This window comes from Vigna unguiculata, unplaced genomic scaffold (genome assembly GCF_037176805.1).
Source record: "Vigna unguiculata cultivar grain cowpea cultivar isolate G323 ecotype 2 unplaced genomic scaffold, ASM3717680v1 ptg000108l, whole genome shotgun sequence".
Lineage (NCBI taxonomy): Eukaryota > Viridiplantae > Streptophyta > Magnoliopsida > Fabales > Fabaceae > Vigna > Vigna unguiculata.
The window spans coordinates 25,001-39,135 of record NW_028196750.1 but is presented as its reverse complement, the minus strand read 5'-3'; the positions used below and the strand labels follow the sequence as shown (position 1 = coordinate 39,135).

The 14,135-nt window shown below is 44.6% G+C and overlaps 1 non-coding gene across 1 annotated transcript; it reads left to right on the top strand.

Moving 5' to 3' along the window:
• The first annotated feature begins 2,014 nt into the window (after positions 1-2,014).
• Positions 2,015-2,087, top strand: TRNAK-UUU (transfer RNA lysine (anticodon UUU)). The gene has a single exon. It is a non-coding gene; the product is annotated as a tRNA-Lys (tRNA).
• Positions 2,088-14,135: the final 12,048 nt, after the last annotated feature.

Genomic DNA, 14,135 nt, shown 5'->3' with positions numbered 1-14,135 from the left:
ACTAGAAGAGAAGGAAAGAAGACACTTACTATAAATCTATTCCACCGGAAGACTACCGCTTTCTTTCTCTCTGTCCACAGCCATGACTCACCCACCTTTCCATCCCCCCTCAGCATATAGATCCACCCGATCGATGAAGACTCGAACCGAACAGTGATCAAATCGACTGACTTTGGAGAGTCAATCCTCAGGGCAAGCCAAAGGAAGGACGGGATAGAGCTCAAAGACAGGCTGAAGGCAGAGAAGGATAGACGAGACAAGGAAGCAAAGGAGAAAAGAAAGATCGGAATAGAATAGAGGTAACGGTGGAACGAACGGTAGACCCAACTCTGTATACTTAGCCGGAAGCAGGGCGTTCCACCGATTCCACTGAGGGAGAAAGCCTTTCCCGTATCTATACCTGATCTGCTAATTTCTATCCGGTAGACTTGGTAAGGTAAAAGGGCCCCGACTTATTTGATTTCCAGAATTCGAGTTCGACCGCAGCTGCCCCTTTTGTGTTTTGGGGGGATCAAGTTCCTTGCCAACTATCGACCCCGATCTCTTTTCATTTTTGGTATTACTAGCCTAGCCTTCGTAAATCACACTAAAGCAGAGCACCCAACTATGGCAAGGCCCCCTTAAGTAAGGGTTAGGTTAGTCAATCCGGCCCGAGACGCGTTCGTTGACAAAACCGCCGTAGGAATGGAGACCTTTCAATAGAGCGGAGGCGAACTGATCAACGAGAAAGAGGCCCTACTCACTACAAACGAATACACCACAAGATCGAACTGCACTCATGCCTCTCCCGCATCAAGTTGACCGACCCCCTACGTAGTTCTTCTATCAATCATGTACGTAGGTAGGGTCCTCCATTCTGATTGGTATATCATGAAAAAAGCCATTTGCACCAGGCGCACTGCGCTTTCCCTTGCCTAGATGTTCGCCTTTCTAAGTCAAGTAATGGTGACCCGCCCGAAGACTGGAGCCTCAAAACATGTTGACGAAGACCCCCGAACTGAGGGTTCGATCAGTAGAGGGGACGACTTTCCCTCCCCGGAAGAAGAATAGCCCCGCTCTCTAGCCGACTGATCCCGTGGATCATATAACTGGGAGGGAACGTGTCACATTAGAGGTGAACGATAATTACCACGATGAGGCTGGTCCCTCTTTGATTTTAGTAGACTAAGCTATTCATATGAATGCCGGGCTCTTTCTTTCACTGCTAACCCCAATAAGTCAGTTTCTTAATGCTGATATTTTATGTTTCGTCGAGCCCCGAGCTTGTGGTCCTCCTTTGAGTGTGGGTTCCATTGGATGAATCTCTCAAGTCAAGGTTCACGTACATAGCAGCAAGAATGGTGCAGCGCCTCTTTCTCGTTCTCGCTCGGGAGCCAAAACGAACACGCCTGCTACCTACTGTACTGGACCTTCGACCAGGCATTCTACCCTTGTCGAATCGGAACCAACCACCACTGTATTGCGCTCGAACAGTTGAGCGGCCGCCGGCCAGCAACTTCCGTACTGTACACAGATATAGATTCATTCTTCGTACCTGGTCCAACTTCACAACCCTTCGCGGGTTGGTAAGAAGTCAGTCTTGTTTGGTAAGACTCTATTGAACAAAGCAAAGAAAAGAGAGTGCTCGACCGGAACAACGGCCAACAAAGACCGTAATTACATAGATAACTGCTCCTCCCTTTCTCCGGCTTTAAGGCGAACCGTATGGCGGCCGGAAAGAAAAGAAAGACGACCTCCTCACCTTCTCGTAGATGGTGTCAGTGAGAGCAACTTTAGTATCCCCCGTTGACCTTCTTTTGTAGATAGAATCTTCAATGAGTGGAAACAACTTACTAATAAAGGTGCGCTTGTTGAGTAAGGCCGTTTTCTTGCAGGAGTGCTAACGCGCGCCCTTATTCTTCGCTTGCTCCGCAGTACGAGCCTCATACAGAGCTGCGCCCCTTTAATATGATGAGAAGAGGGGCCGCCCTCTTTTCTGCACCAATCTTTATTTACTACTATCTATCTTTTTTGGGGGTGTATAGCTCAGTTGGTAGAGCATTGGGCTTTTAACCTAATGGTCGCAGGTTCAAGTCCTGCTATACCCAAACAAACCTACCTTACACTATACCTATTCATTAATAAGGATGCGTAGTAACGTTCAAAGATCACTCTTTGGCCTTTAGACTCGCTTCAGCGACTTCGCCCTTTAAGTGAGAAGGGGGGTGAGGTAAGGAGTAGTATAAGAGTGGCTCGGTCATCCATAGGCCTCTCCTTATTGGATTCATTCTATTCTATAGGGCGGGGCTGCAGACCAACAATCCAGCAAAAGGGCTTAAAAGCTCCTTTATCAAACCTTCCCCTTTTCAAAAAAAGAAGGTCAGCATCAAAGCCCAGCAAACCCAACCTATACAAAGAGCTCTTTTCAGCCCCTACTCCTAACAAGTGAAAGTAGCTGGCACCCACCATACCTTGCTTCGTGCCCTCGGTTTACTTCACTGGGGCTCTCTTCCCTTGGAACCAGGTATGACAGTTTACTTCTTTTTCTTCACTGACAGCATCCCAATGAAGATGTTCTTTTGTAACTGCCAGGGAGCTGGATCTAATGAATTGATCATAAAATGGAGAGATTTGGTTAACGGGAATGATCGTGGTACTCATTGAAACCCGAACTCAGAGTCGACGAGCATGAAGCAGAACCATCTGAGCACACCGAGCGGCGCATCAAGCAAATAAAGAAGGAGGGAAAGCATCGAATGGGATGTGGGAAGCGAGCTTACCGGTCTTTGCTATGGATCTTTCCCCTCGCTATAGCTACCATGTTCAGTGCCCAAACATAGATATGCCTACCTACATCTTATCTTACTACACCCACTCACCGCTCTTGGAGGTATATGAGACAGACTACGCGCTAACAGCTTTAGCAACAAGGCTATAGGCTAAACAACTAAAAAAGCAAGCATTGAAAGACGCTCACCTAGTGCATTCACCCTAAGGGAAAGTTCCTGAGTCAGTCAACTCAATTACAATCAATCAAAGAAGAGCACTATAAGCTTTCTACGCGCACCCTACGTACATAACTCCGCGATAGGACAGCAAAGGAGACACTAAATACACGCACTACAGAAGAAGCTATGTGATCAACGCGAGAAGCCTAATTGCATTTAGGAAGGAACGCATGCGCATTGGCTAGAGCAGTCACTTCCGGAGTTAGCTCTGCAGATGAAGCAAGCAAAGGCAGAAGGTTGAAAATCCACTCTTGCACAGAGCCTCTTACTCGCCAAGTGGATAGGCAGCAAGCACAACTGGATCTCCTCATCTACGATGCCTCCTTCTTCCATATGTCCGGAAGCCTTATCTTCGTCTCAGAACTCAAGCCCCTTCCCTTTACTCCATAGGGCATTCGACTATTCCCATTCACTCTATCTACTTTGGCTAATAATCTTAAATATCTGGTCATTGGCCCAAGGTCAGCTCTTGTCTATGAAAGTAAGTTCCTTCTCGGTTTCGCATGCCAATTGGCAACTGCTCTATTTCGTATCATCCCACCCAGAGGGAAAGATATGAGGTAATTTATTCATTAATAAAATTTCATTGCCTTAGTTACCAGGAAAGATCTGATGTGAACAAAAGAAGATCATGGTTGAATGCTCACAAGACATGTGACATTGGTTTAAGTTGAATCGACTGTGAACGAATGGGTTAAGCGAAAAAGGGCGTTGATCCAGGATTCGATTCGAGGCTTGACCAATCCGGAAGTTGCTGAAAGAGAAGCGGAAAGGGACATCTTGAACTCAGGGGGAAGGGACGCTAACAAGTACTAAAAAAAGACTTTCCACAAGCTCGATCTTCTATTCAAGGATTCTTCTGCCTCACAAGTACCGGGCGATCCCGACCGCACCGATGCGGCTTAACCATCGTTTATCCACAGATCTTACTTTGAAACAACTTGGAGGGGAAGGCATCCCTTAGAAGCTGCATGAGCACTTTTACCAAAGAATGTAGGGAATAGCTAAATAAAAGGAGCATTACTTCGAACCAACCAGAAAGAAATCCAATTTGGAGTACTAACCAAAGGAGCATAAGCGGAAACGTAGAAAGACCAAAAACCCAGCCTCTTGCTGAACGAGATTATCATTCTCTTTTCCAAGCCCGGTTATTGAACCTATGCTCTACTCAATCCCAAGTACCCGTATACGCTACCTTCCTTGATCGACCCAGAATGTACTATCTCTAGCCGTGAATTCACTACACGAACATTTAACATATGAAAGATAAACGAGATCCATTGCACAAGTATGCTATTTCAATCAGTCCATGCTATCCGCTACACAGGGTTATTCAATTCCGTTTGATTCAAGACAAGCAGGAACGCTTCAAATAGACTACAGTGGACATATTCTATTATTCAGAGAGCCGCATAGACCCTCGATTTAGTTTAGAAACAAGAAGATTACAGCCTAGTAGTAGGTGGAGGCACTAAGTAGCCAAAGGGTATGACGAAAGGCTACAGCTATGCATAGGAAGTCTCAGTTAATGGGATGCCGGGTTCCCTTTGAGTGTAGAAAAGCTGCTGCTCGATTTGAATTGAGGCTTCGCTTCCAATCGCCATAGTGAAACTTCTGATTAGCCCTACTCTACTAGATTAGCCATAGCTAATTCGATAAAGGAGGGGTGAAAGACTAAAATTTCGATATATGTAGAAAGGGCACGACCTTTTTAGAAACAAAGACTACGAGACTTTTATCCATCCACTGTTACAAGAATGGTATGTGCCTCCATTAGGAAGAGAGGGAGAATGTGACTCAGTTTCGGTTGAAGTTGGCTTGCTGGATCTTGGAGTTGAACGTGAATAATTGTGAGAAATTACCCCCTTGTGTATACTTCTGTTCCTAAGGGAAGGGGCTTACTCATATATATAATATAAAAAAGAAAGTTTGCACTTAATCTATTAAGGCCAATCTTCTGATCCTCAACTATTCTCAACCCTCGGAGTCTAAAAAAAAAGATGTGTATCTTGCTATTGGTATCAATCGGTCCTCTCTTTCCTTTTGGTGGCGCATGCTTAGATTACCCTTATTCTTCATCTTCTCTACCCTTCGGTTGCTTAGGGCGCCCTGAGGGATTCGCCTCTAGGAGAATAGTTATTGATCACATAGCTTGGGTACTAGAAGTTGCTGATCGTATCATTCGGGCAGAGCCTGGGTCCCTTTGTATTATGTATAGCGCAGCTCCCTCTTTCTTTTGCTAGTTTTGTTCCGATCGATGAAGGAAACTCGGTAGCGCGCGGATTCGTTTTCCTATTTCACTGGGATCGGTCCTAAGGCGCGTGCTTCAATTCAATATTGTCTTGATTGGCAGTCGCTCTTCTGTATTTTGAATCTTCAGAGATACCCTTAGAGTTCTGTCCTGAATTGGAGGGTTGTTGAGTCAAGTCAAGAAGAATAAAAAGAAAGTCCCACAAAGGAATCTTGGACAATGGGCACAAGTCTTTATTAAAGAATTAGTATCTCCATTATAATTAGCATTTCTATCAGCTCTGCTCTTTTGTCTCCTGAATATCATCTCGAGACCCAAACAACGAGATCCGGATTGGAACCAACGCATATTCAAAGCTTATGGCCCTTCAATACAACCCCCCTCTGTATAAAACCGTAAGTGAGCGGTGCGAGTCTACAAAGAAGACTTTCCATCTTCCTTCTTTGGCGCTGCTGGAGATGCCCCACAAGGCCTTCTTTCTCAAGATTTCATTTTTCGCCGCGGTGAACAAAAGGAAGCAACGCCGCTACAAGCAATAGAAAGCCACGTTTATTAATCCATTTCAGTAGGTGGCGGTGTACACTAGGTATCAACAAAGGACGCTTTCTCTCACCCAGCCCTTTGGAGGTGTTCACTCTTCGCCTTCGGCTTTCTATTGAATGATCCATCTGGTGTGCTATTTATACTCCGTCAGTGAGGGCTTCTCCCTTTTCAATCTACATGGCATACGTACACGAATGAATATTCAAACTCATCGACTCGGCTCAAAGCATATGATCAAAGCTCTAGTGGCGCACATAGCAATATCAGAATAGAATTCTCGTCGGCCTGACCGGCAGTAATAGCGAACTAACACTGTTCTAATAGAAAGGGGGAGTCCCTCTTTGCGGTAGATAACGCAACCGAACACAAAATGATTCGGTCTCGCAAAGCATCTGGGCGAGCCCCTCCCTACTAAGCATACGTTTATTACCAGATCCGATAACAGCGATTCTCCGTCTCTGACCAGGAGGTATCACATCTACAGACATTAGCCCCAAATGCTAGCTCGCATTATGAATTAATAGTAAGTCGCTACATCATGCTTTTGAGGAAGCTATTCGGGCTTACCCGCCTCCTATTTATCAATTCTTTCCGTTTGATGGGCGTGCTCTTGTTTCTAGGTTTGGATGTTCTTTAAGGGTCTACTAGATTACGTCAATACATGAATCTCATCTTTCCAATCTCTTTCTTCTTTACCCGCTCATTCCTCTGACTTTATGCCTTCTATTCGGCTCCTACCCTACCAAGTCCGACCGGGGGTTAACTTTTCGTTATCAACTGCTTTCTTACTTTAAAATGTTGTATCATGGGCTTGAGGTATCACCGCCTACGAGTATAGATTTCCCGTTCGGTACACATACCCGAAGGATAGAACCTCTCGCCTCTTCTGTGGAAGCATCCTTAGGGAGGTCAAGTCCATATAATAGGACTAGCCACAAGTACTGAGACAATATCTAAAATATTTGCAATTCTTCACTTTTTTTATTTTAACCCAGTTCCGGGAATCAGGCAAGTAAGATCTTTAACACAAGCTTGGCACCTAGGAATAGGCGTTTTATGGATGATTCAAGCCCTGCACACTCAAAGGCGAGAACGAAGTAGCGATTGCTCGTCCAAATGGGTTACCACCAAATCAAGAAAAATAAAAATTATATGTATTGAATTTATACCTCAATCAGCCCTTTAACACCTTCGAAAGAAAAAAGAAGGAAAGCACCCATCTCAAGTGCCTTGCTTCCTCTCCTTATCAGTCGAGCTATTTCATTCCTTCTTTTTTCCAAAGCAGGGTTAGCGTGAAAGGGTGAGTTGACTCGGGAAAGAGTTATGAGTTAGCTTCGGGATATGGCCTTTGCCTCGGATTATCCCATAAATTGGAACTGTTGATGCATGGGAGGGAATAAGAAGAAGAGGAACGTAGTAACTCGACTGTAAGGAGAGGAACGAAGAGAGAAGAAAGATCCTGATTTTATCAATGAATAACTTGCGTCAGATAAAAAGAAAGCAAAGAAACCTGCATTAACCCAGGATTTTTCAAAGCAATACCGGTAGCTAAGGGCTTTGAAGTTGTTGCTTAACACATCCTATTCGAACAATCAAGATAAAGGGGCTTTTAAGTAAGGATTCCCGGGGGTTTCTCAGAGAAATTCCGATAGACTATTAAGGAGAAAATAACTGTAAGGAAGATTGCCGGATTGATTTATAATTTAGTAAGGAAAGCCAGGGGATTTCTATCAAGGGCAGCTATGTCAGGGATGCTCGTCCGAAGAAAGTGAAGATATCCAGGGAGATTCATAGGGGCGTATCAGGAATTGGCCTCTTATTAGGACTCTACCACTCCTATGGAAAGGTATTCCAAGGAAGCATCAATCAATATGCGGGAACCCGAATTCAAAAGAAGAAAGCCTTCATGCATCCAGGGGAGCTACACCCATCTCACTAACAGGATAAACCGGATAGACAAGTCCTTATTTTAGAGATTCAGTCCCAGGTTTTCTGAGAGCAGCGGAGCAAGAAGAAGATACGGCTACTTCCCAAGCATCCTAGTAATCTAGTCTGCAAAAAAGCAGCTAAAAGCGACGTCCCAGTCTTGAGACCTGATCAATCCCATGAATTCTCAATCCTTATGCTTATCAGTCTTCGTTACTCGGATTACAGTCGAGCTATTTTGTGTGTGATTGTCTATTTTAAGATCATATTGGAAACCTGGGATATGCCCATAGGGAAACCTATATTATTAACATGTTTGGCAGGAACGTACCTATCGTCATATCTGAGGGGACCCTATCTCCGGTCTCAGCAAGCTATGGGATATAACAAGGAATGCACCTTCCTCTTTGGAGGCAGGGTCAGTCATTCTGCTTTGGTTCTGCTGTTAACCACAACTAACATGACTTAACCAAGTCAGATGGCCTCTATTCTTTTTCTTTTTTTAACTCCTTTCCTAATGTTTTGTTTGGGAAATCTCACTCACTACACACAATCTATATGATATGTGTGATGCCGACACCTAAGATAGAGAGAGTTACGACGACTATAATCAGAAGAAGAGGTTATGAAGTAACTCGACTGATAAGGAGAGGAAAGACCTCGGGCATTGAATCTCTGGCCTTAGCCTGCCTACCAGTCTTGATCTCTTGCAAGAACAAAGGGAAGCACTAAGAAACTATTTCAGCATGCAATTGGCAGAAATTATTCACTCGGATGCTCTCACAGCGATGCTGAAAAGGTCATCTCTACTCTGGCTCAACACTTCCCTTACTTACGCGAAAGAATCATCCTCAGAAAACAAGCATCCCGGATGGTTGAGCTCAAGCGAAGCACCCTGAGAGCAAGAAGTTCGATCAATTCTGCCAAAGCCTCTCAGTCTACTGCTTCTGAAAAGACTTCTTACTACTCTAGTTAGGAAGTATAGTTTCAATATGGGCTTCTATCTTATTTGTTCTCCTCTGCTTACAAACTGGGTAAGAAGAAGTAGAAATCTGCAGTTAAGATGAATGCAAGAATCGGATCTGAGCTCCCCCGGCTCTACGACCCCGCAAGGCACTACTGTAGAGCTCTTTGGGCGAGACTTTCTCGATCACAGCTTCTCACTGACAGACTAGCAATTCAAGAACAGCTTCTTTCTCTTACGCAATTTAGACTCTCCACAACAATCTGTATTTCGAAACAAGGAAAAGGATTCTCGACATGCTATGCAAGGCGGCAGGTGCTACTTCCTGTTAGACGAAGCTTAATGTGTTTTCTATTGGACTTGGTTGAGTTGAAGAAGAAAAGAGAGTGAGTTTGATTCCTTTCTCACTGAGGAAACTTGGCAAAGGTTTCCAAGCCGTAGTCCAAGAGGCAAAGGTTGTTTGCCTTGCTTTCAAACTGACTTGCCTTATCCTATTGGGTGAAAGTACTATTACTGCTATACCCGTCTACCCGGTCTTACTGTGAGCCCTCCCACTCTTGGAAGAAGTCACACCTTAGACACGGTAGGTCAGATTAGAACTGAAAGGCCCTTAGACCATTACACAATGGAGCACTTGCTTACACCACTAGTTAGAGAACTGGGGAAGGGGGAAGAAAGGAGCAACTTAGATCTCCACCGTCCTCCTTATGTGATGCTTACTAATCCAGCGGATCCCTCACCAGATGCTTAGTCAGAGCCATTCTCCTTGTGCTTTGATAGACTACTATAATAGACTCTTTAGGAGAAACATTCTCCGCTTCGGCTTGCCTCTGGAAGCTCTATTGTTAGACAGACCTTAGCGGACTACTTATTTGAAGCTTGACTTGTTCTCAGGATCTAAACTGACTGGAAAGAAGAAGCATTAACGGATGAAAGTAAGGATGGAAAAAAAGAGGCTGTTAGCTCTTGCTTTGCCTCGGATGCGGCACCCTCTATTCCTAAACTAGAGAGCGTCAGGGATGCTTTGGAATAAGCTAAGCTCTTCCAGTGAGAGTGGCCTATCCACTGCGCCGATCCCTTTTTTATTCTTATCAGCGGGATAGGGAACTAGTCCTCTGCGATTGCACGACCTTTCCTCACCAGCAGAAAATAAAAACAATCCAACGCCTAGAGTTTCTTTTTAGGCAGCCTAATTCTTTCTCCCTAAACATATATAGAAAGAGGAGTAACGACGGGACAGGTCACGACTACGTGTTTGACTCCGGCCAGAGAGTTCTTTTGTCCAACTACTACTCCAACTCTATAGAAAAGACAGTCAGGCCTCTCCCTTGAGCCCCGGGAGGACAGGTTATATTCAGAATAAGAAAAAGATTCCAGCAAGAAAACGGATGGCAATCAACGGCTTTATAAAGCTCAAGGAGTTGCTTGTTGGCTGGGAAGCGAAGAAAGAACGTAAGCACGCCAGTGGGTGTCTTTCGCATGTTGCCATTCCAGAGGTGAAAGTACACTTTCTTTATTCTTTATTAAATTTCTGGCATAAGAGGGCTTTTATCTTTGCTCTTTTAGCGGAATAAGAGCAGTTTGGTAAGATTATAATATAGGTCAGAAAGAATCAAATGTCCCTAGTATCAGGAAAGAGGGTGCACATTCATAGGCCAATCTGTTTTCTTGCCCGTTCCCAGGAAAGGTATGAAAGACGCCTATTCTTCAGGCAAGGAGCGCTTCCTATATAGAATATGTCCGAACTTCTTTCCCCGTACCGGACCGCAGCAGCTAAAGGACGTGCCACTGGACGAGGATTTCTTTCATTTTTGTTAATATTCTATGAGCGCGTTCTCCTCTTTTGAAAGAAAGATGTAAAGTGTGGTCTTCTCGTCACTCTTCGGGATGCTAAAGAAATAGTCGGTATTGATTCGATTCTTCCATGGGATATGGGTTTACATGGCGGGGACTCCCAACTTATTGAATAGGTGACGATGGTCGAGGAATAGGCCTTGGCAACAGCAAGCCTTTCTCCTTTCTTTTCGTTTGTTTATTCCACATGACTACTCGAGGGTTCCAAAAAGGGTAGTGTGAGGCTAGCAAATGTCGTCTTACGATCATGATACTCGGAGCCTTAAGTGAGCTCCCGCTAGGCTAGGTTAGGTGTAGCAACCTGACGACACGAAAGGTTTCGAATCTTCAATGCTACTCCTAAACAGTAAAGAGGAAGGCTTGGACCAGCTCCTTAATTTGTAGGCGAGAAGCTCTTTGTTCGAGTTGACTGTGTGATTGTGGTTTTATTTATGGCAACCGGAAACCTTTTCCTGAATTGAGAATGAGTAGAAGCTTGACAGGGGTTTATGGGATGGATGCGGGAAAGAACTCCCCTTTTGCAAAGCAAGGTTTCACCCTCTGATTACACTTTTTTTTTTTTAGGGATGGGATCTTCTGCCTAGATTAGATCTCTCACGGGATTCATCTGGCATTTCTGGATGGACTGGCATTGAGCATGTCATTCCGGACTTCGCTATTCTCACAGTCAGATCGGACATTGAAATCTGAAGTAAACTATCAAGACAGGACTGTCTTATCTATTTTATTTGCTGACAGTTGTATTCTCTCTCCTATTAGCTGTCAGTTGCAATATTGACTTTTTTGTCTTATCTTCTTTCTGAACATCTTACCTTCCTTGTCTTAGCGGTGCAGATCTTCTTTATGCTTTAAGTGGATCTTCCATGTGCCAATCAAAGAGAACGAAGTGCACTACACTTAGCTCTCTAGGTTAACGTCCAATCCTGTCCACCTAGCATCCCACCTTCCCCAAGTTTTAGTATTGGGCACCAGGTCTTTCGATGAGCTTACTAGAGGGAGAGAGATCGATTAGCCGTGAAGGGGCCCCTTGCCCACTCCCCTTCCCCCCATTTCCGGGGGCCTCGTCCTCTTCAGGTAGGAGAGACTACACCTTTCAAAAGGAGAAACTTAGAAAACAAAGAGAATCAAAAAGGCCATCATTAATGCGAACAAGGCAATAGCCTCGGTTAGAGCAAAGCCCAGGATTGCATATCCGAATAACTGTTTTGCCAATGATGGATTTCTTGCCACGGAATGAATTAATGAACTGAATACGTTTCCAATACCTACAGCAGCTCCCGCTGAAGCAATTGTAGCAGCTCCGGCACCCATTGATTTTGCACCTTCTAACATCTCGAATTGAGAAAGTCTCGTCACGCTCTTTCATTCACGATTTTATGTTCTCGTCGCTTCTTCCCCTCGTTCCTTTTCTCTTGGACATCTCACTTTAGGAAGCAAAGGCAAGCAGACTAGGCGGCAGAGGTTGTCTTCGCGGAAGGGGAAGAGTAGGAGGCTTTGAGTCGGGCATCAAAACTCGGCGTAGATAGAAAGTCCGCTACCCATTCAAGCAGCTTGTAAGGCTACAGTACTGCTTCATATAAGATGTACCAAGGACAAGTCAGATAGTGCACATTACTAGTGGGATAACTTTAGACTTATGTCTCACTCTTCTGGATAGCACAGGAAAGAGAAAGAAGACTAAGCAGACGATTCGGTGGGGCCTCACTTCAGGGGGAACATAGGCAAGGAAAATCCTGTCTCACTAGATCTATTGCTGGGGGCTAAAGCACAGGTTTACCCGCTAGTGGGTTTTTCTCTTTCATCGGTTCTGGAACGGGTCTGACTGGAACATCGCTGTCACGAACAGCGTAAACTGAGTATGGGTAGTCTAACTACTCATGCTAGTAGTTTATCTACTAGATGCTCTATAACTCACTAGAAAATAAGATTCTAAACTGGATTGACTCGGCCGATGAACCAACCTCACCAGGGACGCAAAAGGTAGACCCAGTGGACTGACTACTATAGCTGGTACTCCAAAAAGGGAAGGTAACATGCCGGGACGGCGAAAACGAGAAGAAGGATCAAAACATCGAAAGCCTTTCTGAGCCAGAGAATTGGACGTGTGATCCATAATAGAAGAGCCTTTTAGCGTAGCGGCGAAACGTGCCTGCTCTACGATCAAAGAATTTTTTGAATTGATAAGTATTCATGAGTGCATATACGTGGGCCTCCGGTCCTCGGACCTCAGTGTCCCTTTTGTCTTCCTCGTAGGGCGGCTCCTCGCCGTAGCCTGCTATCTCCTCCAACTCGTCATAGAATGAGGCCATGTTCACACCGCTTCGCCCCTTTATTGATTGACTGGATTGGCTGGCTTAAGAATGGAAGGCTCTTCAAGGCAATGAAATTTTTGGTTCCAGTTGTGCGGTTGAAAATACATACGAAAAGGAAGAAAGAATAAGGCAAAGATCAGAGAATAGCTAACTCGTGTTGACGAAAGAATGCTTCGGTGGCTGTAGCTAATACAAGGAAAGCGAGTAGGAATTACGACACCAAGAGCTCGTTCACCTTCAGACCAAGAACTCAAAGAGCGAGAGCGAGCCACGTAATCCACATACTAATCAATCTTACTGATACTGAATGATAGCAAAACAAATAGATCAATAGAAAGACGAATAGATAGAAAAATGATTCAAACACTAGAGCATAATCCAAAAAAAGAAAAAAGAAATGCCTTGAGCATTGAAGCCGGAAGGAAAGCCATTAAGCAAGCCCCTAACTCCATACTCTATTTCCTGCCTTTGCCCTCTCAAGCAAGATAAATTGAACCAAATGCAATCAATCGTCAGACCGCCGGAAGTCACTCTTTCTCTTTTCCAGGCATACAATCAACACTTCTTTCATTCAAAGGTAGGTGTATAAGCCCTTATATTGATCGATTCGCCTAAACGAGTTTCACAAATTCGTTAAGGACACAACCCTAACTAATATGAAAGGCTATGGATATAGTCTACATCGGCTAGTCATAGGAAGAATAAAAAGACCAGCGTTAGGCCTCTTCAGCTAATAGATGTGTCAAAGACCGTTGCCAGGTTCAAGCTACTGAGGGTTCACTTGAACCTGGCAATTAGACCCAAGTGAGAAATGGAGAAAAGAAAGCAATAAGATAAAAGAGGGGAAAGACCTGAACACCCTCGGCGTTCTGCGCACAAAGGGGGAGCACACTTATAGCGACAGAAGTGAGAGAGCGGGATTGAGAGGACCCCGTGGGGCTCGAGGAAAGAGCTGAGACTCTGCAAAATAAAAAAAATGGAAATGAGATCAAAGGTAACGATATACCTCTCATGTCAAGGGTAATGAATGGCAGAAGAGTAGTCCAGAGAAACCCAGCGCTTCCATTCGGAAGGTTTGGCTTGAGAAGAACATACTGTAACTCCCACTTTTTCAGCCCCTGGCATCTCCAAGCTTTGGGACGAAGCTGGACTAAGACTCTTTTCGTTGGGTTGCCTTTCCGGTAAGAGAGTAAGCGTATGAAGAAGAGTTCATAGGCGGATCGAACTCCAAGCAAAGTTTAAAGCGGTAAGGCATTCAATTAATTAGGCTGTGGTCAATCTTCAGATATGGAATAGGT